The sequence below is a fragment of the Colobus angolensis genome, unplaced genomic scaffold, assembly GCF_000951035.1.
Source record: "Colobus angolensis palliatus isolate OR3802 unplaced genomic scaffold, Cang.pa_1.0 Scaffold324, whole genome shotgun sequence".
In the NCBI taxonomy this organism is placed as follows: domain Eukaryota; kingdom Metazoa; phylum Chordata; class Mammalia; order Primates; family Cercopithecidae; genus Colobus; species Colobus angolensis.
This window is the reverse complement of record NW_012116533.1, coordinates 1,503,422-1,521,139: the sequence shown is the minus strand read 5'-3', so window position 1 is coordinate 1,521,139 and position 17,718 is coordinate 1,503,422. Positions and strand designations below refer to the sequence as shown.

Here is a 17,718-nt window from a genome sequence, read left to right as displayed (position 1 = left end):
GGCTGTAAATGGAGAGTAGAAAGCAAAAACACAAAAAAAGTAGAGAAGGTAAAAAGAACTACTGGATGACTCTTTCATTAACTGGCTCTGTGATCTTGGGCAAGGCATGTCACATTTTTCAGCCTCCAGTTCCCCATTTCAAAAGTCTCTTCTGGGGCAGAACTTGTCAATCAGGAAAAATTGAAATTGGACTAAGTATTAACTAACATTAGAAAATCATTGCTGATTTTGTTAGAATGGTATTGTGATTCTGTTTTAAAAAACAATCTGTTAGAGATACATACTGATCTATTTATGAGTGAAATGACATTAAGTCTGGGATTTGCTTTAAAATGCTCATTCCCTCCAAAAAACTTTCTTTTAACTAGGGAGAGGATTCGACAGATGAAACAAGAATGGCAAAATATTGATGACTGTTAAAACTAGGCAATGAATGCATGGGAGTTTATTATGTAAGTCTCTCTAACTTTGTATATGTTTCAAATAATTGTCACTAATGAAATGTTAAATTAAAAAAAAAAATTAGGTTGTTTATTTCAAAGGAAGAAGAGACAGAACATCAAAATTATACGAAAGGCCAGGGGAATAAAGTTAGTTAACCTAAGAACTAGGTTCTAGAACATGAACTAACCTAGAACATGTACTCTACCTATGTTCATTTTTAGCCATCAAATTACCCTTGTAAATAATATATGACAACAACTATTGCATGGATACTGTGTATATGTATATTTAGATATAGTCTCGCTCTGTCACCCAGGCTGGAGTGCAGCGGTGTGACCCTGGCTCACTGCAGCTTCTGCCTCCTGGGTTCAAGCAATTATTGTGCTTCAGTCTCCCGAGTAACTGGGATTATAGGCATGCCTGGCTAATATATATGTATATATTTTAGTAGAGATGAGGTTCCCTCTCTCTATATATATATAATATATATATTATACACTTATATTTGCATTTCTATATATATGTATATAATATTTTAGTAGAGATGCAGCTTCACCATGTTGGCCAGGCACAAACTCCTGACTTCAGATGATCTGCCCACCTCTGCCTCCCAAAGTGCGGAGATTACAGGCATGAGTCATTGTGCCTGGCATATATATATATATTTTTTGCATGCTATTTTATTTAGAGACCATGGCTCAAAAGTACTAATACTATTTACATGCCACCTAGGCATGACTTCCTTTTACCAGATACCAGAACTACTTTATCTCCTGGCCAGGTCTGACCCTGGAAACAGCTGTTTTCCCCTTATTGAATGACGGTATCCATTTTGGCAGTGTGAGCCCACTGGAATGAAAACTGCCAAACCCCAAAGTTGACTGAAAGTCACCACAGAGATAAAAATATGGGGCCATTATTGACTCAAGGATAGAAATTAAGCAATGAAAGGATAAGATCTGTCCATGAAATTATTGATTACAAAATAAACTCATGACTCAATCTCCCACTCACGTTTATTCAAAATGTTTATTCAAAATGTTGCAAGCTTGAAAGATCAATCCTTGCAATGTAAACTTGCAGACTTTGTGGTGAGCAAATATTACATCTTTCTATGGGCACATCTGGGAATTGCCTTTGCCAGACAGAGCTGTGTTGCTTTCTTGGCCCTGCACTCACTCCAGCTAAAGGTTAGTTGTTACCACCTGCTGCCTCTGGCCAGGCTTACTTGAGACTGGGCTTCACTAAAGTTCAGGGTTGGGGTTGGTGGGGAGGAGGAGGCAGGGGAAAATGGGCCAACAAGTTGACTCAGTCACAGGTTATTTTTCTTGCCATCATGTCCTGCAGCTATTCTAGTAAACCTCTTAATGGTTGGCATTTGCCAGGACATGGAACTCTTTAGCTTTATCTGGCATCCTAATTCTCTTAATCACTGTTGCCTCTTTTGGCTTATGGCACATAAATGTCCCAAACTGTGGAATTTCCTATGGCTTACCACAAGATGGGAAGGATAGGGCTCTTACATGTGTGAAAGAATGAGGGGAAACAATCATAATTAATAACACTTATAAACTACTGACTGCCGAGAATTGATTCATATAATCCTCACAACAACCCTATGAAGTAGAAACTGTTATTATTCCCATTCTGCAGATGAGCAAATCGAGGCTAATGTAACACAGTCCATAAGCTGTAGAGGCAGGATTTGAATCCAGGTATATGTTATGCCTGAGCCCATGCTTTTAATCACCCAGCTATATACTGCCTTCTGAAAGAGTGTCCCTTGAACTCTCATTTGCTGAACTGTGCTAGAGTTTGAACTATGCTAGAGTTGCTCCAGGTAAAGAAGTCCCACCAGCATGAATGCAAACATCAGAAACTCTAGCTTGTTTTTTTTTTTTTTTTGTATGCTGCCACCATAGTTAAGCCAGTTTCTTGTGCAATATATGTGTTAGTTCATTAGAAGGAGTTGAGAGGAACAGATTTTCCTCTAAGAAACAGTTGGTTAACTCCTCTTTTCACAGGAACTAAACATTTCTGGTGTTTAGGAGCAATGTAGAAGCAAAAGATTTACTTCACTGTGTGGGATCTCAAGTCATCAATCAGTTAGGATTAGAAGCTACTCTTAATTTGGGGGGAAATGTTTATAAACCGGAAAAACCAATGTTGGCAAAAGCTGAAATAGACTAGAGATGGAATTCCTCCCCTAAAGACTCACCATTTGCATGGGAGGGGAGTTTTGGAATGGAATACTTTCCAAGGGTGCTGGTAGACAGAACTATTTTAGTGGGTACTGTTGTAGAAGCTACAACTACATAGTTGCTGAGGGGAACTTAAGCTAGAAGACCAAAATTGGGTGATACTCACGGGGAAAGTCTTCCTTGAAGAGGTGACTTGAGATGGATATTGAAGGAAGCAAACAAAAATAAAGGAAATAAATGGGAAATCAGGATAAAGGGAATGGTATATGTGAACACTTAGAGCTATGTGTTTGAGATTAGTTTGGCACATTTGACTGGATTGTAGAATAAGAAGGGATTAAACAACAAACATTTATCAAGCACCTACTGTATATCAAGCATTGCACTAAACTTTGAGAATGCAAAGGAGAACACAACGTGGTCCCAGGCAACCTTTGGGGTCCTCCCCATGCAGTAGGAGGGACCGAGGCACACATAAGCCCTCACGGTCCAATGGGTGCTGTGGTGGAGGAACATACCTGGGAAAGTTGGAGAAGGCTTCATGGATGAAGGAGGCTTGAGGGGCATCCTGGGCGATGACGGATTTTGTCATGAGGAACAGTGGAGAGAGGGGAAGGATATTCCAGGCAGAGGGAGCAATATTTGTGTGACAGGGCCTAGTGCATGTTTGAGAGGGCGGGAGAATCATGGCTGGGCGCATCACAGGCAGCAGCAGAAGGCAAGTGGACGAGTGTTTGGAGTCAGCTATTCAGAGCCCTATTGGTCAAGCTGAAGGTTTTGTTCTGTGAGCAAGAGGGAGCCACTGGAGCTTTTTATTAAGGCAGACGTGGGACAGAACAGGAAGACAGTCCTTATCGCACCAGGGTGTGGAAGGATTGGAGGGAAGAGAGGCCAGCTGCAGGCAGACCAATTGGGAGACCATCTCCAGGGTCTGGGCAAGAAGCGGAACAGGCTCTGAACCACGACTGTGGCAGTGAGAGCCGAGAGGAGGGGATGACTCAGGGCACATGTCAATAGGTAGAAACCTCAGGGCTGGCTGTCATGGGGTCAAGGAGAGGGAAAAGGTGACAAGGACCCTGAGGTTCCAGCTTGGGTTTGTGGTGACACTGTCAACTGAGGCAGGGAACACAAGACTGTTAGTAGAGAGGGGGAGTGAGGGGAGGCAGGTGATAAGGTCTGTTTGGACTTGTTGGATTTGGGGTGCTAGATCGTGGACATGTTGAGCAAGAAACTGGGAATCTTGGCTTTGAGCCCAGGTGAGACATGGGGGCTGGACGGCCACCACGGTCAAGGGGTATTAGTTGACCTCATGGGACTGGATGGGATTTCTCCTCTCCCATTTTACTCCTCCAGGGCAAAGCCTGGGGACAGAGTCAGGTGAACCCCAGTATTTGGGGAGTGAGGTGGTGGCAGACACCAGCTGGGAGTGAGAAGACACCCTTCTTCCGGCCCTTCCCAGAAATGTCATCCCCTTTTCCTCAGGGTCATGGTCCTTGTTCCAGGGCTGCACTCAGCCCAGTGACAGAAGGAAGGGAGGGAGGGAAGGAAGGAAGGAGGGAGAGAGGGAGGGAGAGCGGGAGGGAGGGAAGGAGGAAGGACCTCTGTGCACAGAACTCATGCCCACACAGGGGCCATGAAGCAAGGCAAGAACAGTCACTTCAGCTCTTGAGTCCTTCAATGTGGGCGTGTCTTCTAACAAAACCCAATAAATTAACGGTTGGGGATTTGGGGCAGCAAGGACAAAGACCACAACTCTACATTGACATTTGGAGCATTCAGTGCCAGCGACTGAGTCTCCACTGCTGCAGAGCTGGGAACACATTCACGGCAGCATTTTTTCAAGCTCCTGTCTGCAAACCACAGCCAGTCTCCTAGGAGTCCTAACACTTTAATTAGACCTAGCTGGTCCCAGAACAAAATCCCATAATCCCATAAATCTAATGCAACAAGTTAGGCATGAGAGTTTTAGTCACATTCTGAATGCAAGCAGCACTTATCCAGGATGGTAGGAAATGGCTTATATCCATAATCAAAGGTGTTACTTTAACTGAGATTTGTTATAAACAGTCACCATTTTCTGGGTTGGGGGCATAGAAACTAAGAAAGTCTCCACACACACACCCAACCTATGCCATTTTAATGTCTTCTATATTTTGCTATATTTTCCTTGAACTGAGAGTGAGTGCTGGGACTGGACTACCTAGGGTTTAGCACAAGATACAGCTGCCCTGAGGCCTCTTCCTTACCACCTCTTTTTTTGTCCCTTTAGGAGTTAAGTCACTTGGCGCCCTCTTCTTAGACTGAATCTGAAGACAACCCAGAAATTCTGGCAATGCTTGGGAAAACTGCCCTGGGAGCAGTAGCTGTTTAACCTCCAGGGACCCAGTTATTCCCCAAGTTCCCACAGACACAAACCTAGGTTCTTTCTTCAGAAATGCTGCCCCTGAGGCATTTCTGTGTTACTTTAGGCCATGAATAACTAGGCATCAAGTGTGAGTAATTCGAGGAAACCCAGGAGCAGCTACTAAAATTTTGCTCTCAGGCCCAAGAGTGCTACAAGCTGGCCTTTCTTGCTGCTTAAGGTAATCATCAGAAAGTGAGCTGTATCTTCTCTGAGGTTCCCAAAAGCTTGCAAGGAACCTCCAGGAAACTCTAGCTTAGCCTTAGCCCTTGATGTTTAACACTGACATGTGAACCTTGCCCTAACTTTGTTTTCAGAACACTAACCAAGATGACTTTGGTCTCCCAGTGATTTCTTTGTTAAGTCCTTGGAGTTCCAAAGCCAATTGCCTAGAACTTCTTCAGGGAAGTAGGACAGATCCCAGTTAACTCCAAGTTTCAAGAACCTCTTGCCTTGCATGGGCTTTTATGATATAGTCAGCCAGTCTCCCTGACCCATAGGATTTATTTCTGTTTTCTCTTCTGAGTCCACCAAGTGAGTAGTTATGAGTAGGTGCAGTCTCAGCTAATCCCCAGGTCGGGCAAATCTGACCCATTGGATCACATAAGTCTGAGGAGCCTCTCTTCCAGTCCCCGCTAAAATGATCTTCAATGCCCCCTAGTTTCCAGAGGCTAGGAAATGAGTTATTGTGGACAGTCTTGCTCCACAATTACTGGGACCCGAGAACTCCTAGAACTTCTCTTATGGGCCCTTGATTCCTCTGGTTCACAGAGGCAGATTTTCCAAAAGACCCTTGAGGTGGCTCAGAAGGGGAGGGCTCTGTCAGCTAGGGAGCACAACACCAGTTTTGGGGCTCTCACCAGTAGAGAAAGCCCCTTGGGCCAGGTCAGAGCCAAGGTAGGATCCCCAAGCCCAGTGGAGTGATTGATTCCTACTTCAGCTATACATAAGGACACCCAGGAAAGGGATGCCAGAGTCAGGGTCTTTTCCTGAGAGAGATGAGTTACTTGCCCACTGACACTGTTGAGTAAATTTCTCCTCCTTTATGCCTCCTATACAATGGCCAACCATAGCCCCTGTGTTGCTTTCAAAGCTAATTATGAGTGTCAGTTTGACACTGGAACAAAGAGTTAACAAGACAATTAGTTTCTGATTATACTAGAGCCAGTTGCCACTCTACCTGAATGGCCTGGGGTCTCAGGAATGCCAGTGTGTCAGGAACAGGTCTGGTGATGGATACCATTGCAGCTCCCTAGGAGAGCTTAAAGGATTACTCTGGAGCCTTTCATCCTGTCCCCATTAACTAGTCCAGGAGCCAGAATTTATGAGAACAGTTCTTATCTGAAGGATCTTCAGAGCTTAAAGCCAGGGCTGGCAGCCAGCTGAGATCAAATTGACACCCAACCTGGGGAGCCCTGAAGCTAAAATAAAAGAAACAGTTCCAGTTGTGGCCATTGCTAGGCTAAGTGGTGAACAAACTAGCCAAAGGAAACAAGTGGTATCATCTTACAAATAAAAGAATTCATGCTTATGGTCCCAGCCTCTGGAGTCAAATAGACTGGCATTTGTGTTCAAGTTCTGCCACTTTCTAGCTTTGTAACTCATGGCAAGCCACACAGCCTCTCTGACCCTTAGTTTCTTAATGAATAAAATGGAGACTACTGATGTACTTCCTTCACAGGGTTAATGGATGAGTATTAAATGAGTCCTTGCATGTTGAGCCTTTAACATAGAACTTGACTGTAACAAGACCCCCAAAATAAGGCATAGTGTTGTTATCACAGATCTCATTAGCCTTCTCACTGGGATATAGTGGAAAAAGAAAAGGCCAGGGGTCAACTATTGAACAGGCCAAACTGCTTGACAGTCAGGCCACAGTGGAGATTTCCAGATACTGTTAGTGATGGAGTCCTTGTTTTCTCTTATGGTCCGTGTGACCTGAGTTGTGGGTGCCTCCAGAACTGTAGAATATGTAGAATACTCATTTATGTGCTTTACTCTTACCCTGATATTACTGAATGTTGTCACTTGTAGTCCAAGGGCCTTTCCCCCAAACCCAGGTTCCTGTTTTCTCTCCTAACCAATCTGACCTGAGGTGTGGGTGGCTGCCTCTAGGACTGATAAGATATAAGATAGTATAAGCACTATTTTCCAAGTAAAAGGGCAGAATCGGTGGGTGGCACAAGCCAAGAATGATTCAGTGATATTTCCTGACCAGGCCTGGCTTGTCATTAAGAAATTTCTTCAGAAGTAACTAGGCAGCCTTCAAAACACAGATTCCTTGGCTTATCCTCAAAGACTCTGCTTCAACGAGTCTGGAGTAGAATTCAGGATTGAGTAAACTCCCAAGAGGAGTCTGATGCACAGCTAAGGTTGAGAACAGTTAAATTGTATAAATGCCTCTCTGAAAAAAAAATAAGTCTAACATTTCAATGAGCATTGGATTTGCTTGGTGGGGTGGGATTTGTTAAAATACAGATTTCTGGACTCATCCACTAGATCTTCTGATCTGGTAGTTCCAGGGTAGGCCTCAGACTTCTGAATTTTTAACCAGTGCCCTCAGGTAACTCTGGTCTAGGGGAAATAATTACTTCCTTTGTGATCATTCCTGGCTAGTACAATCCAAAGATTTTCCAGAGATTTTCTCATTCTTGCCATAATAAAATAAGAAGTAAACAAAAATACTTTATTTTAGATCATTATATTATTGAAGATTGCATTGGCTATCTATTGCTTCAAAGCAAATTACCCCAAAATCAGTAGCTTAAGACAACATTTATTATCTCATGGTATCTGTGGGTCAGCAACTTGAGCATGGTGTAGTTGGTTGCCTCTGGCTTAGGGTCTCTCAGAAGGCTGTAATCAAGGTGCAGTGCATGGTCTGTGGTCTCATCTGAAGGCTCAGCTTGGGGAAGTATCTGCTTCCAAACTCACTTCTGTGGTAGCTAGAAGGATTCAGTCCTCTCTGGCTGTTGGCCAGAGACATCAGTTCCTTGCCATGTGGACCTCTCCATAGGGCAGCTCACAGCTCATAAAATGGCAGTTGACTTCCTTCAGAGCGAGCAAAGGAGAGAGAAAGAGAAAGCAAGGGAGAAATCATAACTTAGTCTCAGAAGTGTAGTCCCATTACTTTTGCCATATTCTGCTAGTTAGGAGCAAGTAACTAGATTCAGCCCACACTCAAGGGGTTGGGATTACACAAGGGCCTGAATACCAGGAGGTGGGAATCACTGGGGGCAATCTCAGAGGCTTCCTACCACAATGCTAACTTTTTTTTTTTTTTTTTTTTTGAGACGGAGTCTTGCTCTGCTGCCCAGGCTGGAGTGCAGTGGCCGGATCTCAGCTCACTGCAAGCTCCGCCTCCTGGGTTTACGCCATTCTCCTGCCTCAGCCTCCCGAGTAGCTGGGACTACAGGTGCCTGCCACCTCGCCCAGCTAGTTTTTTGTATTTTTTTTAGTAGAGACGGGGTTTCACCGGGTTAGCCAGGATGGTCTCGATCTCCTGACCTCGTGATCCGCCCATCTCGGCCTCCCAAAGTGCTGGGATTACAGGCTTGAGCCACCGCGCCCGGCCCCACAATGCTAACATTTTAAAAATATATTTTAATGCAATTTTTAATATTATTTAAAATACAGGAAAAATTGATTTACCTTATTTGAGTGATGCACACTGCTTAAAGTATGCAAAATGAACATAACTTTTGACAGCTATAAACATAATATTACAGTATGTTTTATTTGGAGACTGAACGTATATTAAAATGTCAAAAGAAGTTATATATTATGGCATCAAAACTAGACAAAAACTGCTTTCATGTCATGCTGTTGGAAATTGTTGCATTTTGTATTGTAAAAATAAGTTCACATATTTACATAATTTTAGTATTTTGTTTCTAAATGAAGACATTAGAATAAAATACTATTTCTCTAGACTTTCTTCACCAATAATATAGCAAATGTGTTTATTCTTTTTTCCCCAAGAAATGTAGAGCCAAATTAGATATAATTGTTACTATACCTTTAGTTTTGCCTTTGATGTTTAAAGTATGAGAGATAGCTTAATGTACTATATAATTTTTTAAAATCAGATTGTTATCACTTAGGAATCTGATAAATAGCAGTTTCAGACAATATATTGGTTTGCTAGGGCTTCCATAACAAAGTACCACAGACTGAGTGGCTTAAACAACAGACATTTATTTTCTCACAATTCTGGAGACTAGATGCCAAGATCAAGGAGTTGGCAGGATTGGTTTCTTCTGTGGCCTCTCTCCTTGGCTTGGAGATAGTTGTCTTCTTCCTGTGTCTTCATGGTCTTCTCTCTGTGTGTGTCTGTGTTCAAATTTTCTCCTCTTATGAGGTCACCAGTCATAGTGGATTAGGGCCTGCCCTAATGACCTCATTTTAACTTAATTACCTCTTAAAAGACCTTATCTCTAAACACAGACACAATCAGAAGTATTTGAAGTTAGGACTTCAACATATGCATTTGTTGTGGGGTAGGGAACACAATTCAGCTCATACAATAACGAATTTTCAGAATCACTATCATTCTTATCTTTATTCACTTGCATTTCAACAGCAGTCTTGTGCTTCTTGTCTTTAGCCAACAATCCACTGTGGGCATAAATGAAAGAATACATGACTATAAATTTAAAAAACATATAACTGTATGATTATTAAACCGCCAGACTAGCCTGCAATGAGTAACAAAGTGATAAAACAAGCCGAGTAATAGGAGTTTGAACATGGTAGTCCAAGATCCACTAACTGCCAGATGGTCAACTCTTGAGCACCATGAACCTCACTCTGAAATAGGAGAGGAAGATTAGCAGTAAAGCAGAATAAGGCACCAGAGCCAGCAAGTGCATAGCTCCTCAAGAAACCCAAAAGCCTCCCAATTTAAATTGCTACGAAAGTCTCCACCTACTTCCACCTTCTTCCACAATTAAACTTGTTTTGCTCCAAACATTAACATTAGAGAAAAAAAAATTATTATTCAATTTATTTCTGCTTCATTTAATTATTGGTTTTGCTACAGTCATTTTCTGCTATTTTCTTTGGCCAAGATTCAGTATTTCATCAACATTAAAGGTTAGAGAAACTCTTGCGGGTTGGACTTGGAACCTAGTCAACATTTACACTATTGATCCTTGGGGACATGAAATGTGAGTTCAAAAAACTGACTTGCAAACACTTTTTAGAACCGACTCTATTTGTAAGCTTGGAACTGCTTATTTCCTGTATGAGAATTCTCAATTTAAAAAAGAATAGGGGCCAGGCGCGGTGGCTCAAGCCTGTAATCCCAGCACTTTGGGAGGCCGAGACGGGCGGATCACAAGGTCAGGAGATCGAGACCATCCTGGCTAACACGGTGAAACCCCCGTCTCTACTAAAATACAAAAAACTAGCCGAGCGTGTTGGCGGGCGCCTGTAGTCCCAGCTACTCGGGAGGCTGAGGCAGGAGAATGGCGTGAACCCGGGAGGCGGAGCTTGCAGTGAGCTGAGATCCGGCCACTGCACTCCAGCCTGGGCGACAGAGCGAGACTCCGTCTCAAAAAAAAAAAAAGAATAGGAAGACAATAAAACACATTTAACACTAAAATTCTACTAAGCATGACTGATTCTTTCTTCAAGGGCTCCAAAAGCCCTTCAGGGTCTTGCTCTGTAATGAGCAGAAATTAAAGTGGTGCAGAAGTCATAGGAAACTGGGCTAATCTCAGCACTTTCCTCGAAGTGGGTAACCCCTCTGCCTGAAATGGGCCGAACTGGGTCCCAGAATTTCACAACCATTTCAGTAATTGTAATTTTCCCTAACAAAGAGAGAGACAATCAAGTTCATCTGTCAATGCTCACTCGAGTTCATTGAGAGCACTTTTCTGGCTTCGGGAGAAGATACAAAAAATTGAGTCAAGACATAGTTTCTGCTCAATATGACAACTTTTATAAGTAGGGTTAGATTTTGGCCAGGCATGGTGGCTCACACCTGTAATCCCAGCACTTTGGGAGGCCGAGGCAGGCGGATCACGAGGTCAGGAGATCAAGACCATCCTGGCTAAGCCGGTGAAACCCTGTCTCTACCAAAAATACAAAAAATTAGCCAGGCGTGGTGGCAGGCACCTGTAGTCCCAGCTACTTGGGAGGCTGAGGCAGGAGAATGGCGTGAACCCAGGAGGTGGAGCTTGCAGTGAGCCAAGATCGCGCCACTGCACTCCAGCCTGGGCGACAGAGCGACTCGGTCTCAATAAATAAATAAATAAATAAATAAATAAAAAGTAGGGTTAGATTTTACAAGCAAGGTTTATACCTTTGTGTCTTCTAGCCTTTATTCAGTTGTATTTTGGGAGACCTAGGATCTATTTCTTTGTTGATTTTTCTTTTTTTAAATTGTTTGTTATCATTATGATCCATAGTAGGCAAAGTCAAGTCACATTTTGGTAGTTTGGGGAGGCTCATATCCCAAATGGCAAAACCAGCTCCCCAGCTCATTAGCTGAAGGTTTTCTCAGATGATTCCCACTGCTAGAACGTTTTCTCTGTGCTCCGTTAACTCTCCAGTGCATTCTGTGCTTTGCACTGGATGGGTACAGGACACTATTTACTGGGTACAATACGTTATTGCATTCAATTGACAAATATGCAGAGATAGAACAAGATTATAATAATTGAGGTCTTAGGCAACGTGGGAGGTGTAGCGAATATGGTGCAGGCTGCATTGTCCAACAAAGAGAAAGCAAAATCGGTCATTTTGGGGAGCATATTTCAGAGCAGAGCCAAGAAAGGCAACTCCCTTCCTAGAAGTTCTGAAACCATGGCAACTTTGGTTATTTAGTCATATTTTCTGGAATACACTATTTAATGATGATGTAAATTCAATGGTTCTGTGGAGGTGGTGTCTTGGGAAACTTGAAATCTGATTCCTAACCCTGTAAGATAAAGCAGAATTGATTTGACAGAGGTGTAGGGAAAAGGAATGGCAATGGATAAAGAACACAAAGAAGGAAAAAATAGAGAATATCATGAAGCAACATGAAGCGTGACAACAAGGAATTTAATCATTCTTTTTGATTAAATAAACATTTAATAGAACTTTTACGTCAGAAATTTCTTAAGCCACTGGAATCGGAAATGGCCTTTCCTTTTTCCCCAGGCCGGATGTTGCATGGTGATCCAAATTAGAAGGTTTTGTGATTGTCTTTTAATTGAAAATGTAGCTGTCTTGATCTCTTTTAAATCTTTCTCAAGCATTCAGTTACAAAGAGACAATCTAAGTAATGTAGATTTAAAGTAAAATATGAAAATAATTTGCTGAATAATTAACAGAACTTCAAATGATTTTTCCCAGAAGTTCCTCAGTGCAGGCTATGAAAGATTATTTTCTGCATCAAAGTTATCCGTGTGAACTACCAGTGCCAATCTGTAGTTGGAGTTTTTCATCTCTTTTGTGGTTCCTATAGATCTGACCTGGTAATCTCCAAGGTTGTAACTACTGGTGTGTTGTTAGTTCTTCATTAGGTCATCTTGTATTTTCATCTCAGTCTAAGTAGAGAATCCAAGTCTAAGACAAGAACCATTTTCTTTCAAAAGTTTGACCTGAATTTGACCCAGGAAATGTGTGTGCACGTGTGCGTGCTTTCAGCAGCCAGAGTTTTAAGGGTAAACAGATAAAATATGTAACATCTTGATTTGAGTCAAGGTTTAAAAAACAAACATCACAGCTGAAGTTTAAAGAATTACCTCTCACTTCCAGTTTAGAGCTTAAATATTGGACTGTATTTTCAAAATGCACCCAGAAACTGGGAGAAAATTCATGTCTTTTATCACTAGTGGGCGCCAGAGACACGTTGAGAAACCACAGTTGAATTTTTAAAAATAGCTTTCCTTTTAGCGGGTTGAAGAAATGAAAAGTATTAATTTTCATAATTTGGGCTACCTCCAACTTTTAAACTTTTCCAGTTTGGATGATATATCGAAGGCTCAATTGGGTACCTTTTTTTGTAATTTAAACATTTATTTTAGATTTCGAGAGTACATGTTTGTTATGTGGGTTTATTGCATGATGATGAGGTTTGGGGTATGAATGATCTTGTCACCCAGGTAGTGAGGATAGTATCCAACAGGCAGTTTTTTAGCTCCTGTCTCCATCCTCTCTCTCTGCCTCCTCTAGTAGATCCCAGTGTCTAATGTTGCCATCTTTATATCCATGGGTACCCAATGTTTAACTCCCACTTATGAGTGAAACATGGCAGTATTTGGTTTTCTGTTCCTGCATTAATTTGCTAAGGATAATGACCTCCAGCTGCATCCATATTGCTGCAAAGGACATGATTTCATTCTTTTTTATGGCTGTATAATATTCCATGGTGTATACATACCACATTTTCTTTATCCAATGATTGGGTACCTTTTGATTGCCATACCTCAAATAGAAAGGATTGGTTTCATTTCCTAGAGAGATAAGAGGAATAAAGAAAACTGCTTATCAATTTTCTGGTGCTTACTATGCACCAAGCACTGTGAGAAGTGATTGTCATGCCATATCTCATTTAATCTTTACAAGAATTTTAGCAAGTGGATGCTATTACTATCTCCATTTACCAGATGAGAAAATTGAGGCATAGGAGTTAAGTAATTTGCTTAAGGTGACACGAAGTGGTAGAATTGAGACTCAAACCCAGGACCATTTGACACCACAGTCCAGACTTGTTTCGGAAACCACATCACCTATATGCTCTCTTTATTCTACAAATTTTCGACTCAGTTGGAGAATAAGAAATGTTATCCAAATTGTGTGTGACTAGGCCTTTAATCAAAATCGAACTGTCTCAATGCAAAGTTCTAGTTTGCAATTAAATAGAAGGAAAGAAAAAACTCAAACAAATAAACAAAAAAAGTAGAATTTAAGATTTTTGGATGTGGGAAGTCTTGGGGAAAAAAACCTCCCCAGGTACACTTCTAGATGGGGGAAAGATCATAGGAGATCCTTAAGCTGTTTTTTTCAGATTTAATTTCCTTAACCTGAGAGTTCAAAGTTTTGGTTGCTCAGCTATCAGGAAAGCCAGTGTCTTCAGCCTTGCAAATAAAAGTATCAGTACCTTTGCAAAGTTGGAGAAAAATCTATCCAGTCTGAGACATCAAGGTTTCATGTGCTTTACAAAACAAAACCAGGTCATTTATTTGTGTTGTAGCCCATTTTACTTCTGGGCTAAATGTCAGAAGGACAAAGGCACAATTGTCTTTCTTGACTTACAAGAATAAAGGAAGTGATAGTAAAGCTCTCAATTTTTGTGTGTGAATAGAAGATAGGAAGTAGCCCTGATGATCTAAAATGGCTGAAAGCCAAAGACTTACATGATTTCCAACACTATAGAGCTGGTTAACATAGCTTTCTATAGCTAATATTATAACTACTTTCCACTTTACGTTTTTTTTAGTACATACTATATAACAGGGAGTTTAAATAGTGACATTTGACTGGGTATGGTGGCTCATGCCTGTAATCCCAGCACTCTGGGAAGCCAAGACAGGAGATTTGCTTGAGCCCAGGAGTTCAAGACCAGCCTGGGCAACATGGTGAGATCCCACTTCTACAAAAAATTGGAAAAAAAAAAAAGGCTAGGCATGATGTTGTACACCTGTATTCTCAGTTACTCGGAAGACTGAAGTGGGAGGATCTCTTGGAGCCCAGGAGATTGAGGCTGCAGTGAGCGGTGTTCATGCCACTGCACTCCACCTTGGACAACAGAGTAAGACTCTGTCTAAATAAATAAATGACACTAATATGCTTCAAGTAGTGTGCTAAGAGCTTTATTTCAATTATATTATATAAACTCCACAAAACACTATTCAGCCGTTACTACTCTTACTAAAGTAATACATGCATATAGCTGAACAGATAGTCCCCCAAAGTCGTATGTTGAAAAAAAAGCAACAGCTACCTCCATCCTCCCAATCCCTGTGTCCTACTTGTAAGAGGCAACCATTCTTATCTCTCTTGGTTGGTTTATGGTTTTGCTTTGGTATGCAACTCTAAATTCTGGAATTATAGCTTATATTGCTCTTTGCTGATATATAAATTTTAAGTGGTTTTTAAAAATACACTTCTTGTATGGGATATGATGATTTAGCTTCCTTCTAACACTTTCCCTTCCTTACATACACACAGTTCTCTAGTTTTTCTCTTCTAACCCTTTCCCTTCCTTACACACACACAGTTCTCTAGTTTTTCTTAGAATTAATGATGATTTTCTTTTTCACTAGCTTAGTTTTGTGTGCCTATTAGTACTAATCCAACCCCAGACTTTATAAAAGGACTCTAAAACGCTTCTCAATATGGCCAACATATCAGGTAATTTGTTGGTTCCATCTTTTTCCTGGATACATCTTTCCAGACCCTTCCATCTACCTATCCCTAACCCACAGCATAGCTTTCTTTCTGGGCTTTCCTTTCACCTCCATCCTGGGAATTTTCTTTATCAGTCTCTTGTGTTCAACCTTCTGCTTCCTGAACCCCATATATTCCTTTGGCCACTCCCTTGTATTGGTAGAGCACATGTTCTGGTGGCTTCCTGAGAAATGATTAGTGAGAGGTAAATTTTTGGAGACCTTATCCTCAGCATTCTGAAATTTCATAATAATGTGTCTCTATGTGTTTTATAGTCATTGTAATAAATACATAGTTGGCCCTTTAGTCTGTAAACTCATTTCCTTCTGTTTGGAGGGAAATTTCTTTTATTATGTCTTTGATTATTTCTTCCCCTCTATTTTCCTGTTCTCTGTCTGGGCATTCCTAATGGATATTGGTTCTCTAATTCTCCTGTTCTTTTTCTCTTTTCCCCAACTCTTTGCACTTTTGTTTTACATTCTTAGAGATTAATTAAAAATATATCCATAGATACCTAATAAATAAACTTTTAATTTTTAAAAAATTTCTATTCAAGTAGTTTGAGTTTTTAAGAGCTCATTTTTTTTTCTTTTCTTCTCTTCTTTTTTTTTTTTTTTTTTTTTGTGTGTGTAGGGCCACCCTGAAAGGCAGACAGGTTTAATGGGCTACAGCCAGGAAATCAGCAGTTGGACTTGGCCATAAGCTCCAGCTTTTTCTTCTCAATGGCATAGGAGTTGGAAGAGCTCTTGGCAGTGTTGATGAGCTTATCAGCCAGGTATTCAGTGACGGTCTTGATATTCTGGAAGGCAGCCTCACTGGCACCTGTGTACAGCAGCCAGATGGCTTGATTCACATGGCACAGTGGGGAGATGTCCATGTCCTGCTATCTCACAGTCTCAGCTTGCTCAATGTATGTGGAGTCCTCCCAGGGCCACTTTTGATGATGGCATTCACCAGAACCTGCGGAGCGTTCTTGCCTGTAAGCAGGTGGATGATCTTGAAGGCATGCTTGACAAGGCACAGTCATGAGCTTCTTGCTGTTGTGGCCATGCATCACCATTGAGTTAGTGAAGTGCTCCATGATGGGACATTGTACTTTGTGGATGTAATTGGTGGCATACAACCCTATGCTGTGAGGCAGGTACTCGGTATACTTCTCCTTCACGGCAGTGTAATCCTGAAGGGAAATGTCACTGATCTGTGCATCATCAGGGCTCCACTTCCCAAAGAACTTGACGTCAGGGGTTTCTGCCACCACTGGTGCTGCTGTCTCCCACTTGATCATCTTGAGGGCACAGCCTGAGCATCTCTGTTTCTCATTGTGGACCATGCACCACCCTGACACAGACAGAATTCCATTCTTATTCTTAGAATGTTTCTTTTTTACTTCTAGGATCCATGTTTCATGGACATGATGTATCTATGCATCTCTCTGAAAATGTTAATTATAGGGATTTTTATGGCTTCTTCTTCTCCCTACATTATTTCTATTTCTTCCAAGTTCCTTTTTTCAATGTTTGTCTCATATTCTGTTATTCTATTAAAGACTTTTCTCCAATGTTTGACTATCCTTAACTATTCATTTGTATTTAGGAGTGTGGAAACTGAAAATCTGTGTGTGGGGAAATGCAGGGGGCAATTATTGATTGATTAGTCTTATGTCCTTAGGTGGACCTGGCCACTTCATTGGCAGACCCTACAATTATTAGTATCTGTGGGCCTTTTCTCTTAAGCCAATCAAATTTCCCAGAGAGGAAGCTTCCAATTTCCTGCCTGGGGGATATAATTCTGACTGCCAGAATTAAGGATGTTGATGAGAAAAGTAAGTGGAAAGGTGTGATAAGTATCATCCATGTCCTCAACTGAGCCTGGAAACTACTTAAAAATCCTCCTCTTTATTATCGTAATTGTAATAATAGCCAACATTTATTGAGGGCTTATTTAATCAAACACAAGATTTCTGTAAAAGTATGTTCTCTTGTTTTTTTTTTTTTTTGGTACTCTTCACAACCAACCCCCAGTAAGTATGTTCTTTACGTCATTCTTTGACATAGTAAAAAGTAAAAGACTGGATATAATCTAATGTTCAAAGTGAGAGACTGATTCCAATAGTAATAGTGCATTGATACAACAAAATGGTAGGCAGCCATTAAAAGCAATCTAATAGCCCCAGTTATCAGGGCCAGTCACTTCCCATAGGGCTACTTAAAAAGGTGCCATTTCAGCTGAACTGACCCTATCATTACCTCCACCCCAGCTACCCACCAAGAGTTGGCCTGAAAAGAGAAT

At 41.3% G+C, this 17,718-nt stretch overlaps 1 pseudogene; it reads right to left on the bottom strand.

Annotated features, from left to right (window-relative positions):
* Nucleotides 1-16,108: 16,108 nt before the first annotated feature.
* On the bottom strand, nt 16,109-16,714 carry LOC105518633 (annotated as a pseudogene).
* Nucleotides 16,715-17,718: the final 1,004 nt, after the last annotated feature.